This window comes from Bacillus rossius, chromosome 17, assembly GCF_032445375.1.
Source record: "Bacillus rossius redtenbacheri isolate Brsri chromosome 17, Brsri_v3, whole genome shotgun sequence".
NCBI classification, from domain to species: domain Eukaryota; kingdom Metazoa; phylum Arthropoda; class Insecta; order Phasmatodea; family Bacillidae; genus Bacillus; species Bacillus rossius.
This window is the reverse complement of record NC_086344.1, coordinates 38214741-38240547: the sequence shown is the minus strand read 5'-3', so window position 1 is coordinate 38240547 and position 25807 is coordinate 38214741. Positions and strand designations below refer to the sequence as shown.

At 41.2% G+C, this 25807-nt stretch overlaps 1 protein-coding gene across 3 annotated transcripts in view; it reads right to left on the bottom strand.

Annotated features, from left to right (window-relative positions):
- The window catches only part of LOC134540860 (uncharacterized), a 196453-nt gene extending 171370 nt beyond the window's left edge, over positions 1–25083 (bottom strand). For 2 of the 3 annotated variants that reach the window (XM_063383869.1, XM_063383871.1), the window contains exon 1: positions 24979–25083. The gene's annotated coding sequence lies outside the window, so the exon portion shown is untranslated. The remainder of the gene's footprint in view (positions 1–24978) is intronic. The other variant, XM_063383872.1, reaches the window with a different exon arrangement.
- Positions 25084–25807: the final 724 nt, after the last annotated feature.

Here is a 25807-nt window from a genome sequence, read left to right as displayed (position 1 = left end):
ATGATTTTCGTTCGGACCAATTTAGTCACAAATAAAAATTAAAAAAAAAAAACTACAAAACTAAATGCCAAATGTTTGTAAAATCTCTGTATAATCAATAGGATTGTTTCAATATCTTCCAGCCGAAGAATAATAAAACCTGACGTAACTACTACTTTTTTTTTAAGAACTATTTGTTACTTTTGTGATTAAATGGAACCACTTTGATAATAGGTTAAACTACCGAAAAGAACCCTGAAAGATAATTTTCCAGCCAGGCCCTATTAAGTAAGGAACAAACAAGAACAAATGTTGTGCAGCTGCATTCCTTATATACAAGGCTCGGTATAGGTTTTATTGCATTGTATTTAGCATATAGCTATATAGTGTATAGTATACGGCATTTTCCTGCTAGGCTTGTTTCTCATTGAAGTACATAAATGAGCGTGTGTGTGAATGCTCTTGGAAATTAACAGGCCCACCAACAATAAAACTTTATTTCCTATTAGTTTTAACCACGAAATTAAACAGATGGGTTTACCGATATCCTACAAAATCTGAATTGGTTTCATAATTAATTTCAGAATATAAAGTTTTGAGTTTTTGACCAGATAAAACCAAACTATCAATAGGGTATACTAATATTATAATTGAAGAGAGTATGTTAGTTGGTTTGTTTGAAAGATGTAAACTATAAAACTACGGGAACGATTTTTTTTTCATTGTTGTAAAGTTACACTATTCCACACGGACATAGGCTATGCTTTATTAAAAAAAATGTTTCCTTGCAATAAAGTTCATATGTGCCTTAAACAGGAGTAAAAAAAGGACCAAAATTGACTTGTTGTAGATATACCTAATTTCCAAGTTATCGCATCGAAATAAATATTCGCGGCAACGTCCGCTGTGTTTCCCAATCACCTGTGTGTGACTGTCCAATGAAAAAGCAGGCCAAAACAATGTTCGTAGAGACGAGTTGTGCAAACACAACATGCATGCCACACCAATACTGTCCGTCAACCATGCACAAAACAATCGATTGTTGCTCTAATTTTGTACCTGCAACGTTCTTCACACACGGGTTGACACACATTGTTAACAGGGCTGGTTTCATGTTCGACCCAACGATACTCCGTAGATGGATCGCATATTATAAGTGGGACTTATAGGCACCTTCTTCGTGACGTCATCTTGGTCAAGGTCAGCGAAGGCGAGTGGCTAGATAGGTGGCGGATTAGACGATGTGCCGAGCCAAGGAATGCCGGATTACAGAGCGCCGGCATTGGTGGGGTTGAGAGATGCGGCTGAACTATTTATTCTCTCTAGGTCCGAGAGTTGAATAAGTCGACATCGGGTGTAAACAGCAATAAGCCTCGAAATATGAGAACTAGGTATTCCTTTTTTTTTTTTAAAGACAATACAAGAGGATAAAAATATATAAAATATTCAGAAAAATATTTATAGGCTATAAATAAGTAATTATATAATGAATCATCATTAAATAAAATTTATTGTTTGTTGATTAAATGTTGTTTTAGAAGTTAAATTTAGGGTATAAAGGTTCTTGAAAAATAAAAACAAACAATGATGCTTAAAAGAAAATGTGTTCTCGCTGATTTCCGAAACAGTAACTTCATTGTGGCCACATCAGAACCCGAGATTTTCGAATATTATCTTTTAAGTTGCCTGCTGGGGCCATACTTGTAGGTAGGGACCTGTAGGACAGACTCCATATCCCCTCCACACTCGGACAAAAGCCATCTGCTCAATGGCTACTGACTCGTGTCGTGATACTTTTGTGAGTCGATACGGCTTTGGTTGAAGGTTGTTCACTGGCTCAAAAGTCCTTCAGACAAACTGTGAGCCAATCACAGAAGCAATACGAAGGCACACATTTGCTAGGATACTAACATGACGCGGAATTAATCCGCCAATTTTTTTTTTTTTTCGGTCTATACCGTTAGGCTAGGTAACGTTGTTTTTTAATGTATCAAGAAAGAAATAACGGAAATATTTATTTAAATTTTTCAACAGATATGGTTCTGCAGATATCCACCACTCTTTCTCCAACCAAAATTTCAAAATTCGAAGACAATTTTTTTTAAAAATTAATTTACGTATTTTTCAATTTTCTGAAGGAAATAAATGTTTTACCCTTAAACTACTATCATTTGACATTTCAATGAATTATCCAGGATTTTAAAGTTAATTTCCTGGCATTCCCTGACAGATTCCAACTCCCCTAGATTGCGAACTTCCTGTTACAATACATTGGGATGCAACATGATTTAAGACTCCCGGAAAATTTCGTGCGGATTCATTTTGACGTCAGTAAAAAAAAAATCATTCTACCGACATCTGCTGCTCCTACTGGCTGATTCATCTCTGTAGATGTGATCTCTGTAGTGATGGCCGGTAATTTGACTGGTCAAAGTTGTGGAGGGTAATATCGTTGGCGAATGAGTAGAGACCTGAAAAATTCGCGGGTTCATTTCGTGTTATGCTAAAATTCAAATAATTATACCTTAGTGCTGCTTCTGCCATTGGTTCACTGTTAATCTTGGAGGACCGAGGGCCAATTACAGACCCTCACTCATAGAAGTGTCGAATCACAGGCCACCCAGTCGAGACGACTTCACAAGTCAGCAGCCAATGAACATTTGCCATTTGCCCGAGTGCGTGTAGAGGATATTGGAGTATATCCTGGAGGTCATTGAACCCGCGAATTTTTCCGGTCTCTACGAATGAGGTTCCAAGAACTCTCTTCGTCAACATGTTTTTTTTAACAGTGTTAACGAACGAAGGACCCTGAATAAATTTTGTAACGAGCTTTCTTCGGTGAAATTAAGGTGGTTATATGTAACGGTGTGTGTGTGGTTAAATGTGTAAAGGGGAATGCACGGATTGTTCTGGGCGCTGTGCGAGAGAGAGAGAGAGAGAGAGAGAGAGAGAGAGAGAGAGAGAGAGAGAGAGAGAGAGGTGCCGGCCTTGCAAGGAGGGGAGGGGGGAGGTCGCTGACCCGAGAGAGCGGGCCACGTGCAGCCCGCCATGACCCCGCTCACTGCCGCAGCCGGGGCAACGACCCCCCCCCCCTCCCTTCTTCCCCCCCCCCGGGGGGCACGGGGCCCCCAGCATCCAGCCCTGCGCCTCTGCTCCACGCTCCAGATTCTCGGCGAATGTTAGAAAAAAAAATTCCGCGGGTTCAATGACCTCCATGATGGAATCCACTGGCACTGCGGCCGAACATAACCTCAAAGCACACAACTTAGAATTCTCGAAAACAAAACAAAAAAATCCACGTTAGAACATGAACTTAGAAATGCGTAACGCAGAAACACGTAACTTATAACTAATACAACGTAAAAAAACACACAACTTATAACTGTAATGAACTTTAGAAACACGCAACGAATACTCTTACTGCGGGTTGGAACAATTCATACAACTCGGAGGTCTAACGAAGATTCTATTGTTTTTTAAATTACGAAGAACTCATTCTTTTTTTTTTTCAGTTAAATTCTTCGTTGAAAAGTCAGTGAATTTTTACTGTGATTTCTAACAGCGTGGTCCAATCAATGAAGCTGCAAAATGTTGTGAACTTATTTGGACTCAAGCCTGTCAGGGAAATGAAAACGCGAATCAACCGTTAATAAAAAAAGGTACAGAATCACCAGAATCACGCTCCTAAAAATACGTAGTTTTAATAAGAAATACGGGGACAGAACCACCCGTACGCCCTCAGAGTATTCTTAAATGCTTTTTTCACTCAGCACCTGTTAACTTGCTAAGCTCGTAAGACTCACGAACGTACCTGGACAATTTGTGACCAGTATTCTTCGCAAATTTAAGGTGAAAATTTCTTACAGTGCACCGTTTGTCTGAAGGGAAGGACTCTGAGCCGAAGAATAACCCTCAACGAAATAAGTATCCAATCACAGAATTCCAGTTGACAGTTTATAAGGCCCCCGCCCACCCGGGCACACACACGGTGCGCAGATCGGAAGAACAACGCGATTTCATAACTACTCAAGATATCCGAGTGGGGTCTGCTTACGAAAAGCATTCAAGAGTTCGCTGAGGGCCGATAGTTACTTTTGACTTCGGATTAAGTTTTTAAACTGTATTTCTAGAAGAGTTAAAATGTCTCAAACGCATGTTCTCAGATTAATTTTTAGGCGTAAAATAATGTGCACAGATTCTTGAAAGCACTTAAGGGACTTGCCTAACACCTTTATCTTAATTTCTCTGCAGTATAATGTTACGGTCACCGCTCAAGTCTCACAGTTGTCCTGTGACGACGAGAAGACTGCGCGCCAGTTCAGAGCCTTGCGCTTAGAGGCGATACCGCGCCAGAAATACCAGCGAGCGTCGCGCTTATCATCCCGCCCCGCTTTACAAAATTTTATCGAAAATACAGAAATCAATTCTAAAGTACTCTATAGTATAGGGACCGGAAAAATTCGCGAACTCAATGACCCACAGGATATACTCCAAGATCCTCTATATGCACTCGGACAAATTACATCCGCTTATTGGCCATTGACTCGTGACAACTATTAACTAGGATGCTTTTGATTCGATACACTTCTTTCGTTGGGGATTATTCATTGGCTGTGATTCCTTCAGACAACCTGTGGTCCAATCACTGAATCAGTTAAAGGTTAAACACATTTGTATTCTAGCATATCGCGAAATGAAACCGCGAATTTTTCCGGTCTCTATATATAGATTCGTGTTTGTTATCTCTGAATTGTGGATGTGTATAGGAGAAAAACCCGCCAAGTCTTTATCGCGCTCTCTGTTGTTGATATCAGCAATCCACATCCGCTCCTCTCACTGTCTGGGAGAGCAATTTCGATTGGTGCATTAGATACTGTTAGTATCAACTTTCTCTCGAACGTCTCCAGCGCATGTCTCGTGTGATACACCGCGACAGTCCCGTGTGGCCAGGCGCTGACAAGCCGAGGCCACGCAGACAGCTATGGGGTCGTCCATTAATCACGTGATGTTTTTTTTAGCAAATTTTTTAACCCCCCCTCCCCCCTAGTGATTCGTGGTGAGGTTTCAGACTACCCCCCCCCCCACCCCAATAAATCACGTGTATTTTTTTGGTACTAAATTTTTTTAATAATTTCAGAATATTATCTTTAAATATAGGTATAATCTAATTTAATTCTGGAAAATTAAGCACAGTGATAAAAAATGTCCAGACACAGGTTTATTCTCACTGGCATAAAAATAATAAAGGAAAGGCTTGTATGTGATTTACGCATGTATTCGGCGCCAAAATCACAAGCCGAGCCGGGTGGTTCATGTTGCGGCGGGCGGGTATATTGTTGCCTGGCTACGGCGAGTCAAGGTCACGCGTCGCTTTTCGGTTTAGTAGAAATCGCGCGAAAAAATAAATACACGTGATATCTCTCTACACCCCTCCTCCCCCTTGTGATATTTCGTGATTTTTCCCGAACCCCCCCCCCCCCCTCCTTTTCGAGCCTCACGTGATTAATGGACGATCCCTATGCTATGTTCGCTATGTTCGCGATGTCCGCTGCGCCAGGCGGCCAGAACAGGACAGTCCAGTTCGCGATGTCGGAGAGACGCAAGCCGTGGGATTCCAGTGATGATTCCGACGATGGTAACATTCTGCTGGCTCTCACACAGAGAAAAAGGTTTGTTAGAATCAAACAAATATTTGTTTATGTATGGCGAAACAAATATTTACTTGGCGGAACAAAATATTTTGTTATAGTTTAACCAAACTCGGTAAGTAACAAAAAAATTAAATTGTTACAATTAACCAAATATACATTTGAGTTGACAAAATCATTTTGTTGGGTCAAAAAGAATCTTTCCTTCTACGAAATATTTGTTTGAATTAACAAAATATATTTGCTTCGCCGTATATAAACAAATATTTTGTTGAGGAAACAAACCTTTTTCTCAGTGTACAGCAAGTGAACGTAAAAAAAGAAATGGGTTCATTAAGTTGATCAAGAAACAAAAGAATTGGAAGAATTTCATAATTCGATGAGCGCAGTTGCTTGTGAGGACGAAACCAAATTTATGCATTATTTCATAATAAATACAACTCAGTCTAATAGCATCCCCTAAGAATCAAATTACAGGCATCGTCCTACATATCCTGCCTTCTATATTCTCCCGTCGATTTATGCCATAAGCATGGGATATTTTAATAACATTTTAATTAACTTTTTCCGTCGAACTGACGATTTATAGCACAACACTGATATAAATTCAAAATTCATAAAAAAGCAAACACAGAAGCACAGCACATAATTCCGCGCGAACAAAAGGTGTTTTTGTTTATCTGCGCATGCGCAAAGTCAGAGACGTTTTATAAAAAAAAAAAGCCGAGAACCAAACACCTGGTGAACGCGGTTTTGTGTGACCAGTGACATGAGATGCAGGTGGCTATATTTCTCTCGCGTGGCGAAACATAGCGAGCATAGCGCCCTGTGTGACCGTAACTTAGTGTAAAGACACATGGATGTGAAGATTATCCCGACACTAGATGAATCCGCGAACTTTCCGTGTCTCTGCAAGAAGAAATGGTTAAATCAATCACGTAAAAATCGGGAAGGACCTTTTTCAACTCTTCTACAAATACAGTTTTAAAACAAAACACGTTAACAGAACTAACCTCCGCCCTCAGAGAATTCTTGGATGCTTATCGCAAAGACAGCACTCGGATATCTCGCGCAGTTTTCAAATTTCGTGGTTTTTGACGTGACAACGTCTAATAAATCGATGAACGCCGGCAGCACGTACGAAAAAGTGTCCCGTTACACGCATTGTCCCGTTACGCTCATTGTACGCCTGCGCCGCATCTATCTCTCTTCCACTCGATTGGAACAACCATCGATTTGACTTTTTCGAGGCACATTAAACTTGAAACACTCCCATTCGTTTCCTACTTTTCCTATCATCGTCCTATCCTTAACAGAATAACACAGATTGGAAGAAGTTAAATAGCAAACATGTATAAAAGTTATAGTTGAACTAATGAGTGCAAATAAAAGTAAATTTATCAATTAAATTGTAGATTTCATTTCACCCCTTCTTTGTATCCATACAAAATAGTGATAATTCAATAAAAATGATTCAATTTTATTCATAAAAGTATGCAATCATTTCATCAATGTTTTGTAATGACGTCACGTTAAACTGCGTCGTCCGTAAACCGACTTTACAGACAACCAAATTTTTTATAAAAGTATTTTCTTCTAAACAAAACCCCCCCCCCCCCCCCATGTATGCGTCAAGGAATGAGCCGGGACACCTATTGGTACAGACGAGATTAACAAGTTCGATGCCTGTTTTTCGAATGTAACATCTGATTATAGTTTCTTGACCTTGACATCTTAAAAATACGTAATCTAAATACAATGCTGATTTTATTTCAACATATATCAAAAGCTATATTTTTATATGTGTATTGGTGGTAGAAGTCTGAGTAGCATAATCGCAAAATTAGTTTTTTTCCCTTCAAATTAAGTATATAGCAACAAACATAATTTGCACCAACATTTAACTATTCGTTTAGCATTAAAAAAATTGTTTGGAGTTTTATTTTTTAGCTTATGAAATGAATAAAGAAAAATAAAATAAAATTAAGCAAAAAAAAATTTTTATTGTTAAGACCTTATATTCTTGCAGTGTCGCAAAAGTTTTCCCAGCATTCAACTCTCGTGTTTGCCAATAGGAAGGTAGGCCTTCCCATTTGGCATATTGTTGGGGTTATAAAACTTATTTGTACACGTTGGTACTTCGTGATATTTGAGTAGGTATGAGTTAAGCTAATTTATGGGTGACATCTAATAATTTTAACGTAAGAGCAAATGTTGGAACGCAAAATGCGAAAGGAATAAAAAAACAACTATTGTTCACGTCAGATGACTTAGCTGTAGGCTACTGGTCAGATCGGAATGCTGATGACGGTGGAAGACCAGTCTACCCGATCCTTGCTCTATGGTCAGCAAACTGCGCTCGTAGCTCCGCCTATTGATCAGCTCTCGCGGTTAAATCAGGCGCTGACGTCACTGCTGAGCGAGACTAGACCTTAGGGAAGGGGTTGGAGGGGGGAGGTAATCACTGCAGCACGTAATCAAGGCTGGGCGATGAAGACTAGAATCCCCCCTCCCCACCCACTCCTTCTTTAAAAGATAAAAAAGACCCGTATTACACGACGTGTCTTTTCGTACCTATATGTACAGCCCACGCAGGCTTGACTATTGCACGTGATCAATGAAAAAAAAAAAAAAAAGAAAAGGCCTTATTTTATTATATTTTCAAAAAAAAAAGAATTTACAAAAAAAATTAATTAAAATAAGTAGCTTGGCTTCTAGGTTGTAGCCGTGTCCTTTACAGTAGGTAACTTGCTCCCTGATGATGGCGACCGCAATGTCGACCGAAACGTGTAGGTAACTGCTCCCTGATGATGGCGACTGCAATTTCGACCAGAAACGTCGGTGAATTATTCGCCAAGGACACGGCTACAACCCAGAAGCCAAGCTACTTCAGACAATGTCCGTGAAAGCTTGCGAACATTATTAATTAATTAATATAATTGGAAAATTAAATTTTTAAAAGAGCGTTGTGTCAAAAAAATAGAAAATAATAATCATCATCCTTTAACTGTTACAGTAGCTCATTTTGAAACTCACTATGCGATTTCACAAAAAAAAATATATTGAATTTCCAGAATGTAACTGAGCTAACCTAGACACATGGTAAGACTAATACTACAGTACGATAAACAGTCAATACTATAAAGTTTCCCTTTGGCTTTGTGAACTTCGGTTCTCTCCATCCGCCACAGGTGACAGCACCGTGGTTGTTACACATTTCCGTTCCAAGCGACTTCCGTTCCATTCACGAATATACTTCTACCAAATGCCGTATAACGAGAGCTAAGATGTTTTCACATAAAAATTGTGTGTGGAATCTACGCGCGACAAAAGTGAAACTTCTTCCTGCAATATTCGCGGTTTCGATGGCCTTCAGGATAGACTGCACATACTCCTGTACACTCGGGCAAATAACGCAAGTTCATTGGCTGCCGACTTGTAAGTCGTCTCAGATGGTTTGTCCGTGATTCGATCCTTCTTTGGTTGAGGGTTTATAGTAATTGGTTGAGATGCGTCCAGATGAACAGTAAGCCAATAGCAAAATCATGTAAGAGGTATATGTATTTGAATTCTAGCCTATCGCCGAATGAATCCGCGAATTTTTCCGGTCTCTACCAATTAATAATCCTCAACTAAAGGAGTATCGAATCAAAAGCATTCTAGTTGATAGTTGTCACGAGTCAGTAGCCAATGAGCAGATGTAATTTGTCCGATTGCATAGAGGATCTTGGAGTCTATCCTGTGGGTCAATGAGTTCGCGAATTTTTCCGGTTCCTACATATAACATGCTCCGCTACGTACCTATCCCCCCATTCGACCGCTAGCGCATGCGTTGGAGTGGCGTCGCCGCTGACGCACTCCCCTCCTCTACCGGTTCCCCCACCACGTACCTAGCTGTTCCCCTCGTGCGATCGGAATATTCGTAGAACTGGAACATGTTAGCAAGGAAGTTATGCGTTATGCCTGAGAGCCGTGGTCGCATCAGGAAGGCGTGTGTGGCGGGATCCAAGATGGCGCGCCGCCAATAGCTGCAGCTGCGGCCGCTACACGTGAGCGCTACTTCCTGTGAGCGGAGGAGGGGGGAGACGGGGGCTGCAGGGTTGCCAACCGCGCCGAGTGAATGAACGGCCCGTGCCACACGCCATGCGCCCCACTTGCACGCTGCCAACTCACTGCTTATAAATACACACCGGAAGAAGAAGAAAAAAATTCGCGGATACGTTTCGTGATTATTTTCAAAAAATTTAAATAATATGGACGGTGTTATGTAAAACTGGTTCAACCCACAAACATTTTTCAACTGAGTAAATTGAGCTCAAAGTTGAACACACAATAACCGGTATTGTGGCAGTGCGTTGAAAGTTTTGGTCGCAAAATGGCATAGTAGCAAGGAATGTCGGTTAAAAAAAAAAATTTAGCTCAATTAAAAGTGTCATTTTACCTACACAATAATTATTTCAGTAACTTTTTTTTCTTTTGTTGGTTAACTCATTTGTGCATAACACCATCCAATTATGCCCTTGTGCAGTTTCGGCTATATTGGTTCGCTGTTAAATCTGGAGAACTGTAGGTCAATTGGAGATCAGTAGGGACACCTGTATTTCGCGAATACATTTCGTGTCAAGGTATTTCACAAAATACTGTAGCTTTTCTCCTGTGGTTATTGGCTGAGGTCGGTGAGAGGTGTCGTCCCGCTCTTGACGGGGCCAATGAGAATGTGGTCACCGCACTGCTGCACCCTCACAATTTGCCATGACTAGAGACACGTGAATTTCGCGGATTCATTTCGTGTTATGCTAAAATTCAAATAATGATACCTTAGTGCTGCTTCTGTCATTTCTCTGTTAATCTGGAGGACTAAGGGCCAATTTAGAGACCCTCACTCATAGAAGTGTCGAATCACAGGCCACCCAGTGGAGACGACTCACAAGTCAGCAGCCAATGAACAGTTGGCATTTGCCCGAGTGTGTAGAGGATATTGGAGTCTATCCTGGAGGTCATTGAATCCGCGAAATTCACGGGTCTCTAGCCATGACTCTTAGAAAAAGCTACAGTGTTTTGTGAAATACCTTGACACGAAATGTATTCGCGAAATACATGTGTCCCTAGAGATCAGTCAAATAAGTATCGAATCACGAGTCAGCAGCCAATGAACAGTGAGCAGAGAATCATGGAGTCCATCCTGGAGGTCATTGAACCCGCAATTTTTTTTACAGTCCTTACTCATTTAATAATCAAACAAATATTTTTTTGATGCTCTAATACTAATTTAATCTATTTTCGAGTTACCGTACGTTGTTAATTACACTTTTGCTACTCGGATAAATTTTTTGTTCCAAACATATAACTTCAAAACGTGTTCACATTCGCACGATAAAAAACATAACACGGAAGCAGCTAAACAAATAAAACATGTTATATTTTATTTTAGAATACAGGGAATGCATTTCAGAAATTTTTCAGGATATAATTTTATCCGAGACCCCTTCCTCCCAAACCATCCCAAAAACCCGACTTCGTTGTCTTTTTTTTTTTTTAATCCTAAGTACGTAAAGAACGATCTGATATACTGCACTGATATGTTTTAGTGCAACTATGACAATTGTAGCCTATTAAAAACGTTATATAACAAATCATTAATCACGCCAATCGCTAAGATGTATTTGAAGATTAAAAAAAACACCCCAACACCCCGATTTCTCTGCATTGTTATTGGCTGATTAATGTTCAATCAAGCATAAAATGGTCTTATAAGCATTGTAAAATTATTGAACGATTTCAATATTATTTTTAGTAATTTATATTTTTTAATGAGGTATGTATTTGTTGGTTTTTCTAAAACCATAAAATAGTTTTTCTTCAGAGTATGATAACAGCTGTAGTCATTAAGCGAGAAAAATAATTCAGTGCTAGATATCCCTTTGTACCAGTCTATCACTATTATATTATATTATAAAGAAACAATGAAGTTTCAACTAAAGTAATACTAAAAAAAATACTAAAAAAAGTTTATAAACACAATTTCTATCATTAATATTCATAATAAATAAATATCATTAATTATCTGTTCCAGTATTTAATACCTTAATTATAAGATTTAAAAGCACATACCTATATAATTTTTTGTGTGGTTTTTTTTTTTCATCCTGTAAAAATTTCGTTGGTGCGCGCACATCTTAAAAAAATTCACTTCCATTTTTTCTTCTTCATAACGTGCTTAAAGAAGTAAAACTTAAAAACAAAATCATCTGTATAGTTTTGAGAGATGACATTTTAAGAAGTCATAAATGCGTTAAAACAGTCTTTTAAGGGCTATTAATTAGTGTCTGGAAAAATTCGCGCTTTGGATGACCTCTAGGATAGAATCCACAATCCCCTACAACACTCGGGCAAATGCAAATGCGATGCTTTTTTTGGTTGAAAGGTTTTTTCACTAGCTCAAAGTCCTTCAGATAAACTGCGTGAGTCAATCAGAGAAGCAAAATAAAGGTACAGTTGTGTTTGGATTCTTATCACATCGTGAAATGAATCCGCGAATTTTTCCGGTCCCTAGCTATTATGTGCTCACCCCCCAAACCCTCCGTATACCCGGGAGATATTCCCAGCCGCACCTTTGAATATATATACTGTATAGAAGTCGCGAGTGGATAGGATTTACTCTACGTTTTTCAGAAGCGTATGATGAGCAGCTTGGGAACTTCACCGCTGCAGTGCGCTGCCGTAACGCCCTGTATCGTCTCAGTTGTTATTTACACGTTAGAGCGCAGCTCTGTCGCCCGCTGTCATTCCCCCGCACCACCACCCATCCATCATTCACTGCAGCTCAAGGTCGTTCAACGGGAGGGGGAAGGGGTGTTTGAAGAGTTCGACACTCGTCCGCTAGGGACCGCCACAAGTCGATGTCCTAGAGATGGTGGCGATTGCGGCGGTGAATTAACCAACTACCTCAAAACCGTATTAGAAATTTTAACCTGGGCTGGCGACTTCTATACAGTATATATATTCAAAGGTATAACCGGGAGATATTCCCAGCCGCACCCAGGGACGGGTAGATGAAGGGGGGAGGGGGGTTGCCACGGGGCTGTTGCGAAACCCCCCTTCACGGCAGCGGCGGCAGTTGCCCAATCAGAGCTGGTCTCTGGCTGACGATTGCGAGACCACAAACCTCTCCGTGGAAGTGGCTTTGGAGCGACGTCCACCCGGGCACACACCACGGCGCGCAGAGCTTCAGGAACAAACAACAGCGATTTCAAAACTACTCGAGACATCCGAGTGTGGGTCTACTCACGAGAAACATTTAAGAGTTCGCTGAGGATCGAAAAGTAGGCTACTTTCGATTTTGGACTTTAAGTTTTTGAACTGTATTTTCAGAAGAGTTAAAATAGCTAAAAACGCATGTTTTCAGAGTATTTTTTTTTAGGTTTAAAACAACCGGTACAGATTCTTGAAAGTACTTGAGGGACTTGCATTACACCGTTATCTTCACTTCTCCGCCGTGTGATGGCACGGTCGCCGCTCGATGCACTGGGAGAAGACTGCGCGCCAGTAAAGAGCCTTGCGCTTAGAGGCTATACTCCGCTAGAAGCACCAGCGAGCGTCGCACTTATCGTCCCGCCCCGCTGACAAACACCCCCCCCCCCCCTGTCCATACGGCCTTCTTGGCCAAACCAACAGGTCAACTAGACGAAAGGAAAGGCTGCGATTGGCCCACAGCTGCAACCAATCGGAAAACACACATCTTATGAGAGTAGATATTAAAGGCAGAGAACTTGTAATAACCTCAGTAGGTAACTCTACCCTGATGATGGCGACTGCAATGTCGACCGAAACGTCGGTTGAATTATTCGCCTTGGACGCGGCTACAACCCAGAAGTCAAGCTACTCCAGAAAATGGCCGTGAAGGCCTGGGATCTTTATTAAATTTACAATGAATCATCTTGGCATCATTAAAGTTACGCTCTTTTTCTACTAACGCAGCAAAATGACCTCAAAATGGTGGCGCTTCCCCCTCCACCGCGCGCGATGCGTCACAGTCCTCATTTAGCGTAACGAATTCTTTGATCCTTTAGCTATCCATCCAGTGGTGTGATTGATTTCTGGATGGAGATGACAGATATGTAGAGACCGGAAAAATTCGCGAGTTCAATGACCTCCAGGATAGACTCCAATATCTTCTACACACTCGGGCAAATGCCAACTGTTCATTGGCCGCTGACTTGCGAGTCGTCTCGACTGGGTGGCCTGTGATTCGACACTTCTACGAGTGAGGGTCTCTAATTGGCCCTCATTACCCCAGATAAACAGTGAACCAATGACAGAAGCAGCACCAAGGTATAATTATTTGAATTTTAGCATAACACGAAATGAACCCGCGATTTTTTCAGGTCTCTACGGTATGATCTGAACAGTATGAGTTGCTGAGGAACACGTGATATGTAGAGACCGGAAAAAATTCGCAATTTCAATGACCTATAGGATGGACTACATGATCCACTATGCACTCGGGCGGATTACATCTGCTCATTGGTTACTGACTCGTAGCACCTGTTAACTGGGATGCTGGTGATTCGATACTTCTTTTGTTGAAGGTTTTTCATTGGCCGAGTGTCATTCAGATGAACTGTGGCCCAATCACTGATGCATAGGGGCACGCATGTTTCGCGAAAAGATTCTAAGAGTAGCTGAAAGTTAAAACACTGTAGCATCGTCTGTGTTTCGTGATTGGGCGAGTTTCTTTCAGGTTCCTGTCAATTGTCACAACAACAATCAGAGTAATTCAGTGCGAAAGCAAACACGCGCTGAGTGGCTCGGTGAAATAAGGCGACGACTTCTCTCGCAGACGGCCGCCAATCACAAGGAATAAACCGCTTGCTGCGGGGTATACCTTGTTGCAATCTAATAGGCGTTCAATTTTTTTTTCTCGCGAAAAATGCCTGTCCCTACTGATACACAGGGACACCTGTATTTCGCGAATACATTTCGTGTCAAGGTATTTCACAAAACACTGTAGCTTTTTCCAAGAGTCATGGCAAATTGCGAGGGTGCAGCAGTACGGTGACCACATTCTCATTGGCCCCGTCAAGAGCGGGACGACATCTCTCACCGACCTCAGCCAATAACCACAGGAGGAAAAGCTACAGTATTTTGTGAAATACCTTGACACGAAATGTATTCGCGAAATACAGGTGTCCCCACTGATGAATTAAAAAGGCCAACTTTTTTTGGATTCTAAACTTATCACTAGAGACCTGAACAAAATTCGCGGATTCCTTTCGAGACAGGCTGGAATCCAAACTCGTTTAGCTTAATGCTGCGTCAGTGATTGGACCGCAATTTACCTGAAGGACTCTGAGCCAATGGCAAACACTCAACACAAGAAGTATCGAATCATAAGAATCGCAGTAAACAGGTGTCCCGAGTCGGTAGCCAATGACCAGGTGATAGTTGCCCGAGTACATGGAGAATCGTGGAGCCTATCCTAGTGGTCATTGAAACCGCGAATTTTTCCCAGCCCCTACTTATCACGAAATGAATGCGCGAATTTTTCAGGTCTCTAGTGACAAATGTCCGTGCGGGCGCCAGAGGAAGAGGCCGGAGCTAGGGAAGCCTACGATTCACACATCCTTCTGGACATACCCGAATACTCACGTTGGCAAGCCTTCTTTTCTTAAAATTAGCAAGAAGTAATTAAAAATACTTTAGAACACTGTGGATGGTTGGTTATATTAGGTAAGTATAGCTACATTAAAAAAAACTGTAAAATCATTTTATGGTTGCTTAGCAAATAACTTTTTAATATGTAGCTATCCAGCGCTAGGAAACCGTTTACATGATTTCACAGTATTTTCAATGTAGCTATCCTAACCAAATCAACCATCCACAATGTTTTGAAGTATTTATAATGTAGCTAACATAACCTAATTGACCATTAGTTTTCATGAGTTGCATATTTATTTACAATAAACAAAAAAAAAAAACCGAAGATGCACGATCTGGCGTTGGCCTCTCGTCTGTTGAAAGAAGGCTTGCCAACGTGAGTATTCGGGTGTGTCCAGAAGGATGAGTGAATCGTAGGCTTCCCCCGGAGCTGGCCTGCAGCGACGCCCGGGCTCGGCGCATGCGCAGAGCAGGCGGCCAGGCGGGGGTCGACGACCCCGTGGGCCCAGCACGTGGCGTGGCTACACACAGCCCGTCGCGCTCTCCCGCCAGCACGTGTCAGCCTCCCGGGCTAGTCGAACATCAACGACGACGTCACATCGTTAGGAGACACCGGAAAAAAAAAATTCGCGGATTCATTTCACGACACCCTAAAATTCATATAGTTATACCTCAGTGCTGCCTCTTGCTATTGGTAGTGACCGGAAAAATTCGCGGTTTCGATGGCCTTCAGGAAGAGGCGTAGCCAGGATTTGTGTATGGGGGGTGTTAAGAAGCAATGGCCCTCCCCCCCCCCCCCACCTCGTATTAAAGCGGGGGATCCGGGGGTCCTCCCCCGGGAAAATTTGGATTTTAAGGTGTAAAATAGTGCTATTATAGCAGTTTTCGGTACTTAAATTAAAATATTGTAATGATAATTTTTTTATTAATTTTAATATGAAATTTGTTTGAGTGATGAATAATAAATTAATTAAAGATTTGGTGCTAAGGGGGGGGGGGGTTTAAACCTCTAAACCCCCCCCCCCTGGCTACGCCCCTGTTCAGGATAGACTGCACATTCTCCTGTACACTTGGGCAAATAACGCAAGTTCATTGGCTGCCGACTTGTAAGTCGTCTCAGCTGGTTTGTCTGTGATTCGATCCTTCTTTGGTTGAGGGTTTATAACTGGTTGAGATTCGTCCAGATGAACAGTAAGCCAATAGCAAAATCATATAAAGGGTATATGTGTTTCAATTCTAGCCTATCGCCGAATGAATCTGCGAATTTTTCCTGCCTCTGCTATTGGCTCACAACTCACCTGGACGACTCTGGGCCAGTGAGAAACACTCGACCGAAGCACAGGCCGCTACATTGGGACACCTTCACAAGACAGCAGCCAATGAGCGGGTGACATTTGACCGAGTGTACGTAGAACTATAGAGTTCACCCTACAGGTCATTGAACCCGCAAAGTTTTCCGGTCCCTACATATTGTGCACGGAACCATTTTCCAAACGTATTTGGAACGTAAACAAACATGGCCGCCACGGCTTCTATTGGTAGCACGAGGAGCTGCGTGAACGGAAGAGCTCAAGGTCAGCTGCTCAGCTAAATTCTAAATCACCCCTTCCCCCCCTTTTTTTATAATCAAACGGTGGGCTGGACAACACAAGAAGCTAACGAAAAAATATAACAACTCACCTCCAACGAAATTAATCTCTTAGTTACAGTAATAAACATATTTGAATTAATGAGTGCAAATAAAAGTAAATTTATCAATTAAATTGTAGATTTCATTTCACTCCTTCTTAGTATCCATACAAAATAGTGATAATTCAATAAAAATGATTCAATTTTATGCACAAAAGTATGCAATCATTTCATCAATGTTTTGTTATGACATTGTCACGTTAAACTGTACTACTCTTCAGTTGAATAAACATAATTTTTAAAACCAAAACCAGTCGGACAGCACCTTAAATAAAATTATTTCTGAGGTGCTGTCCGAATGGTTTGGTTTTGGTTTTAAAAATTCTGTTTATTCAACTGAAGAGTAGTACAGATGGCATATGCCCAAAAAAAAAAAAAAAACATTAGCACACCAGATATATACAATTTACAATATACGTATATGGCCTAACAATACACACGCTGCGATACCATCTGACTAGGCAGCTGTTTCCCGCGAGAGAGGCACTTTCACTCGTGCGAGCCTGACGACCTTGTACACAGCTGATGACGAGGTCTCCCCCCCCCCCCTCCACTCACATTGCACGCCCCTCCCCCACCCTTTCCAAGGACACCGCCCCTGCGTCGTCACAGGCGATACCCAGTCCTCCACGTAAGGGGTCGTCCATTAATCACGTGATGTTTTTTTTTAGCAAATTTTTAACCCCCCCCTCCCCCCTAGTGATTTTTGGTGAGGTTTCAGATTACCTCCCCCCCCCCCCCCTCCCCAATAAATCACGTGTATTTTTTTCGTAAAAAATATTTTCAAAAATTTCAGAATATTGTCTTTAAATATAGGTATAATCTAATTTAATTCTGGAAAATTAAGCACAGTGATAAAAATGTCCAGACACACATTTAGGTTGCAGGTTTATTCTCACTGGCATAAAAATAATAAAGGAAAGGCTTATATGTGATTGACGCATGTATTCGGCGCCAAAATCACAAGTCTTTCCGGCGACTGGCAAGCCGAGCCGGGTGGTTCATGTTGCGGCGGGCGGGGATATTGTTGCCTGGCTACGGCGAGTCAAGGTCACGCGTCGCTTTTCGGTTTAGTAGAAATCGCGCGAAAAAATAAATACACGTGATATCTCTCTACACCCCCCTCCCCCCCTTGTGATATTTCGTGATTTTTCCCGACCCCCCCCCCCCCTTTCGAGCCTCACGTGATTAATGGACGATCCCTAACTGCTGCGACCCGATCTTTCGCGGTTAAATCTTTTTCTTTTTCTGTGTACTTTCACACTGTTAAGAAATCACAGACAAAAAAAAAATACGGTCTTTCCAACGAAGAGTTAACCTCTAATAAGCGAAGAGTTCTTCGGGATCTCAGATAACTAGAGACCGGAAAAATTCGCGGATTCATTTCACGACAGCCTGAAATTCATATAGTTTCACCTCAGTGCTGCCTCTGCTATTGGCTCACAACTCGCCTGGATGACTCTGGGCCAGTGAGAAACACTCGACCGAAGCACAGGCCGCTACATTGGGACACCTTCACAAGACAGCAGCCAATGAGAGGGTGACATTCGACCGAGTGTACGTAGAACTATAGAGTTCATCCTAGAGGTCATTGAACCCGCGAATTTTTCCTGTCCCTACGAGATAATGACTCTTCTTAGGAACTACGCCGTCTTTTGATTTCCGAGTTGCGTGTTTCGTTTTAAACAAGGATGTACTAAATCTACTAAGATAGCTGTAAATTTACGAATATACCTGGGTAACTTTGTAACCAGGGTTCTTCGTATAGTGAAATAAAATATTTTTTTTAACAGTGTAACCAGGATAGTCCTTGGAAACTCAAGTTGCCAACCATATCACTTGTGAAAACTTCAAGGTAGAGCTCTTTGTACCATTTATTATATCGTTGGGAACTTGGTTTCCAAGGATTTTCCTTGTAAAAAAAATACATTTTTTTTACAGTGTTGGGGTCTCAACTTTGGCCCCAAGAGTCCTCCGGATTATCAGTGAATCCAATAGCAGAAGCAACACGAAAGTAAAATTATTTAAATTTTAGCGTTTCACGAAATGAATACGCTAATTTTTCTGGTCTCTACTTATTACTAAAAAAAAAAAAAAAAAAAAAAAAAAAACTGTTGGAAATCAAACTTAAAATTACGTGACTAGTGTTATATGTAACATTAGCAGAATTTAAAAATACCTACCCTTCTTTTCCATAAAAATAACGAGGAAAGGGCGACACTTATGACGAATTATGTTTTTTTTGTGTCTTGCTAATTATGATATTGTTCAATTGGCAATTATGACGAACAACTCCCCCCCCCCCCCCCCCTTCTCCTTTGGGGCAACTGCTTGGAACAAACAATTTCTACATGAGACCCGTGTGGAATGTTTAGCGGCAGTAAGATGCGGCGCTACTGATAAGAAGTTAGGTTTTCCATAGGCACCAACTCCTGGCACGGCTAGTTGCAGCCGCATACAAACTATAACCGCGTCAAACATCGAAACCCCATGCACATGCTGGTTTTACTTCAACAACTTGCATGTGAGCACCTACAAGATGACCAATGTTCAACTGAATGTCATGTATCGTTGAAAAACAAAAATTGAGAAGTTTCGTGTGGAAAAGAGACTACCATTTTTTTTTTTAGTAAAATGAGTGAGTTGATTTAATTTTTATAATGTTTGTAAAACAGGAACTTTTTTTTTTTCATTTCATTAACATACGACAGTTGGTCCCTGTAAACGTATGAGAAATTAGGTCAGTTAAAAATAAATATCACTATAACATAAAATCCAAGTGCAAGAATTGGATTATAAAATAAATAAAACGCAGGAGTGCAGCACGTGCCCCATATTTATCAAAAGAAAAAAGTTACCTTTTATAAAATACGCGAATTGTAAAAAACATAAACCGCCTTGCCGACCAGGAAGTCACGAAACTATGGGGAAATGTTTTTCGACGTTTTCCGAGGTCTTTCCTCGATTACTTTTCAGCAAATTTCATAACAAAGAAGGGCGGTTCTAAATCACGCGATTATACACAAACACACACACATATATACATATAGCTTATATATACAAACACATTTTTTTCATTTCAATGTGCGAAAAGTTAACAAGTATAAAAGTGACTGAAACATGCAACACACACAACTGTATAAACGTTTTAGGAATTTGCAATTTCAAAAACAGAACGCGAGAAAGCAAGTGGGTATGCTTGCGATGGTGGACCAGTCCTTGGTTTACAAACTGAAACTCTTAAATACGTGCGGTTTTCACTTCCCCCCCCCCCCCCCCCCCAACTCGTGTTCGGTTGCGTAGTTCATAAACAAGGCCCACTTGGTGCCAGGAAGGATATCCGAATTATTTTCGCTTCCAACACGTGTATCAAATTGTCTACAAATACTTGGTAAACCTATTTAAGGACTTCTCAAGGACATTTAAATAAATTTTCTTGCAGAATTTTATTTTACATCACGGGATAAAGGAGCAAAATCTAACATCATACGAAATATATGTACTATTCGCAGTAGGTAACGTACCGATTTTTACGTCAGAAAGTTAACTAACTTTTCTGAGATAATTTAAATTTTATGTGGATCGACTGTATCCAAAATTTTATGTTTAAGGTGTGACAATTAATTAAGGGAAACGTAAAAAAAAAAAATAGCAGAAGGCTGTTGTGCAAAAAATTTTTTTTGTAATTTCTTGGACCGAATTTGTTTAAGTTGCTACTTTAGCGATCAGTCTTTCAGTTCCATTACTTTTCTGTGCCTTCCGTGAACTTAGTGACACATTAGATGTGCTTGCTGCATCTTCGATCCACCCACAGTTGACGCGGAGACTTCTGAGCCAATAAGAAGCCTACATGCGAAGTCTGCTATTTCAGCAGCCAATGGACGTATGGAATCAGCCCAAGCACACAACACTGAAATGTTTTATATTTTTTTTACAAAGAAAAACCTTGCGAAACCCTGTAGACAACAATATCGCTTGTAAAATACAATGCAGAGCTTTGTAAAATTGCCTTGCAATTTTACAAGTGATATCGTCGGCAACGGGGTATCCAAGGACATCCCTTGTAAAAGTACAAAAAAAATTAGGCGAAGGAACGGTAGAGTCTATTTGAAAACAATTTTTTTTTCACTAATTTCGACAGCTATTTACTGAGTAATAACCCTTGGGTCGTAACAGCTTCAACAATTAAAAATGCGTTTACTGCAAGGTGTCATGAATTACTGTACGGATACACTGCAAAAATATTTCTTTTTGTATTTTTTTACAAGGAAAGCCCTTGGAAACTCAGTTGCCAACGATATCCATTGTAAAACTGCAAGGCAAAATTTGTAACATTTTAAATTTTACAAAGTTCTTCCTTGCAGTTTTACAAGTATAATATATTTGGCAACTAAGTTACCAAAAATTTTCCTTGTAAAAGTACAATTTTTTTTTTGCAATGTGTACCGTGTGCCATGGGCGTAAATCCTACAGATTTTCGACCCTACCGCGTGAAGTAGCTTTTTATCCAGATGATGGTACGCACAATGTCTGCAGGACAAATATAACATCGGGCGAAGAACAGTATTTGCATTGTGTGAAGGAAAAAAAAAATTTAAACGACCGTATTTTATGGAAGTGCTGCGGCTGTGTTTGACGACGGAATTTTCAGTTCATGCTTACTGAACATGACAACGCTTGGTGAAGCATGTTTTGTAAGTCACAATATGGCGATCGTGAGGTGGATAAGTCACTTCAACTGCGTCACAGCCCATACCAGCCCCTAACAATATTTTGGAAAGCCTTCTTTTCACAGACGAGAGAGCCAAACGCTCGATCGTGCATTTTCGTTTTTTTTTTTTTTTGTTAATTGTAAATAAATATGGCGGTGTTGATAAAAGGATACTAATTGTCAATTATAAATACTTTAAAACATCGTGGACGGTTGATTTGGTTAGGATAGCTACATTAAAAATACGGAAAAAAGCATGAACTTCGGGTTTTGGCTCTCTCGTCTGTTAAAAGATGGCATCCCCAATATTTGACTGAGTGGTTTTCTGGCATATTTCAAATTGAATACTTATCGGTACGAGGCGCCAAGTGGTTCGAAGCCGACTTAAATCAACAGCGCAACAACAATAACGTACAATGATAAGCACGACAGTTTATTTACTTTTCGCCGAAAAGCGCGCGGACTGTCGAAGGTTAGCCAACGAATTCGTGTGGTTTTTAACATTTTGCAGGAATACTGATCGCAGTTCAAAATGTAACAACATGTCACGTGCGTTTATAGAGCCCGCATTGCAATCTTTTCCCAGCAGCTGAGACTAACTACCACCACCTCGTATCCTAAAGCTAGGCTTCTGGGTTGGAGGCTATACTTACGAATAAATCTGCAGTGCTTTCAAAGTTGAAACTATGCCCATAGGCGTGCCTACAGGGGGGGCCAGATGGCCATGCCCCCCCCCCCCCCTAATGTAATCACTCAGATCGGCATTTTCTCTAATGCGTTCGTTAATATTCGTATATTCCTGGCACTGTGACACTCAAACTGTTTTTCAGTGTTGCAGCGTGCTAATTAACAATATTCTTAAACATTTTATCGTTCTGGAAATACAGCCGCCTTAGTTAATTTAAAACACGAGGTCATGGCCAAGCAAAAAAAAAAAAAAAAAAATTAAGAGGTTTGTTAAAGTTCTGTTGTTTGAATTGCTGTGTTTGCATTCACTAAAAAGAGTTCATTTCAAGGTAGATCTGGACCAACCTATTGGAAAATTCGAGGGGGGAAAATGTGTAAGTACCCTTTAAACATTGTCTATGGAAAAAAAAACATATTTCCAAAATTGTTAAAACTATACGGATATAAATATTAACTAGTAAACATATCTCGTTGATACTGCACAAAAATATAAACACGGCAATGAGTGAATGTATTTAGGCTATTTAACATTCTAAATTCAGCTTCCGATTTAAAAATTTAGCAGGCCCCCCCCCCCCCCCTAATGGAAATGTCTGGGCACGCCTATGACTATGCCGAATGTATTAAGAAATTCAATTAAAATATTTTTTGGTTATAAATTGAGGCTATATTTCACAATGACTAGCGAGGTAAACAAAAACGTTGCACTATCCGAGAAAACGCCATTGTTCCAACTGCTGTCATTGTTGAATGGCTAATGGCGTTCCCGAATGGTTCGCGTTGCAGTTCCGTGACAGACGATAGATGGCAGCACGGTATTCCTCGAATGCCGTCAGCGACAACTTTACAACACTATTGTGAAACCGCGATTAATGTGCATAACCACGGGACGTATAATAACACTTTTATTTTCTTTGTTTGTGGTCGAGAAGTCGAAGAGTGGCGAAGCAGTAAAAAGAAAACACCAGGATGGGAGTAGATGGTGTAACCACAGACGTACGTACACAAATGTACGTTACGTACTCTGGTGAAGGTCAACCGCCCATCGGCTGCTACGACTTACGAGAGAAATGTACTCCACTGAGATGTTTGTCATTCGCTGCTGCTATGTTGTTGAGTGTTTTCGACTGTCGCAAAGAGTCCAGATAAACGGTGGCCCAATCGCAGAGCACCAAAGAGTTAACGTATTTGAATCATAGCCTATCGCATCACAAGTCCTGCGGGGAAGAAGAAGAAAAAAACCGAAAAAGTTGCAAAACAGCGATTCTGAAAGAATCAAACCTTGCAAAAATTATGAACGTTTTGTAATAAAAAAATGTTCTCCAGAAAAAAAAAAGAGCAGATTTAAAAACAGTTGTAAAATGTCTGATGTTTGAATGTTGAAGAAAGAAATTTCCAAAAGAAAATGCTGAGACGTAGTTACGTTATCGCTGTTACACCGTAAACAATTTTTTGTCCTTATACAAGGAAAGTCCTAGGAAACATAACTGCCAACGATATCACTTGTAAAACTGCAAGGCAGAGCTTCGTATAATTTTTAATTTTCAAAGCTCTGCCTTGCAAGTTTCCAAGTGATATCGTAGGGTGAGTGCGTTTCCTAAGAATTTTGCTCGTAAAAGAACAAAAAAATTTACAGTGTACGTTCCTAGATTGTATTTCATTATAAAGCGGAAATGGCTAAACAGGTTTGAAAATTGCTGTATCCCATCTTGAAATCACTATTGGTTACTTTTAATATATAGTACCCAATATATCGTCTTTATTTAGTTCCATCTTAGTTGCTCATCGTACGTACTACGATGCACAGCATCGCAATAAAATGTCTACGGAGAAATTAAAAATACACAGCAACTCCTGCTGTATCGTGGTTTGTAATAAAAATTCCCTCCCCTTAACTTGGCCCCTTTGTTTGCATGTCCGCATGTCGTGAAGATGTCTGCCGGGAACAGAAGCTCGACGAACAAAGGAGGGGCAGAAAAAAAATCATAACAATTCCTCGACACCATTTCCACGGGTCAAATTCCAGTGCTTCGACGAACTTCGCTTTGTTCTCAAGGATATCTCAAAGCCTCCTCGACTGCAGATATGTAAATAAAAAATATAAAAAAAAAAGCCTTGTAGCCAGGCCTTCCGCGTCATCAGAAATAGCCGCGGCGGCGGCCCCGGCCCGCGCATAACAAAAGCAGCAGCAAACGACGAACTGACGCAATGTCGGAGTGGCGACCTCGTTTCGCGGCCCAAGTGGGTCAGCGAGTCGCGTTGGGTCGACCTGAAGTAGGGGGGGGGGGGGGGGGGGATGCGGTGAGGCAAGGCCGCGACACGTGCGGGAAAACTTCTATTTCGTTCTTTTTTTTCTTTCTTTCTTTCCAGCGGTCGTCGGTTACGCAACAGCTGAAAAAAAGAACGCGGAAAGAAGGTCTTCCGGGTTTGAATCCGGCACGCGCCAACAATGACCCCCGGCGCTGCGTAGTAGGTCCAAGCAAGACGCCTCGTTTGAATCAGAGAATCGTTCGTTGAAGGAGAAAAGGGGGGGGGGGGGAATCAAACATTCCTCGGGGGTTCCTGGTGGAAATAGTCAAAATCACTTATATATATTTTGGAACTCACCTTTTTTTCTCGCGGGTTGGGACGCCGTGAGGAAATTTTTCGCAGCCGGCGCCGCGCTCCCCCGTGGACGCTGCACCTCTCTGCCGACTCTTGTTCCAACTGCCTGCGCCGTTTCGCCCCGCGCGGCCGGCCGGGCGCCACATGGGTACCGCGTTCGCCCGAACGGACGCGCGGTCCCAGTTCCCCCCCGCGCCCCCCCGCATCGACGTAACGCTCGTGGCCTTCCCCTCCTTCGCCCCTCTCCCTCCATCCATCGAGGTAGTCGATGCGCGCGAGTGAGACGGAGCGACGCCTTTCTCCCTGGCGGCTTCCCACCGCGGTACGGCCGCCCGAAACTACGGCACGGCGGGACGAGCTTATGGTACGTTTTTTTTCGACGCACGTGTCAAAAATATATATTTTCCAGTAATTTAAATATATATTTTTCACTTATCACTACACTACTGGTATTAAAAAAACCTTTAAATAACATATATATCAACGAAATATAAATACATTTTCTAGCTAACGTATAAAAATTATTTTATTTTAACGAAAAAAACAACTTTTTTTTAATTTAATTTTCTTTTATTAATTTGCATCTAAGGTGGAGTGAAGGGTAAAAAAAATCGCTTCAGAAAATTGTACGTACATTTGAATGCCGTAAGTACCTCTTCGTACTCCGTGGTAAGTAAGACCGAGCAACGAAACGAGTACCGTAGTTACGGCGAGCTAAGTATTCGTTTTTTTCTCCTATCGCCGCGGCTTCCCGCGTTTCTTTCGCGCCGGTGACGTCACACGCGCGCAATTATGTCGTCATTGTTCTGCCGCTCTGACGGCTGGCCTACAT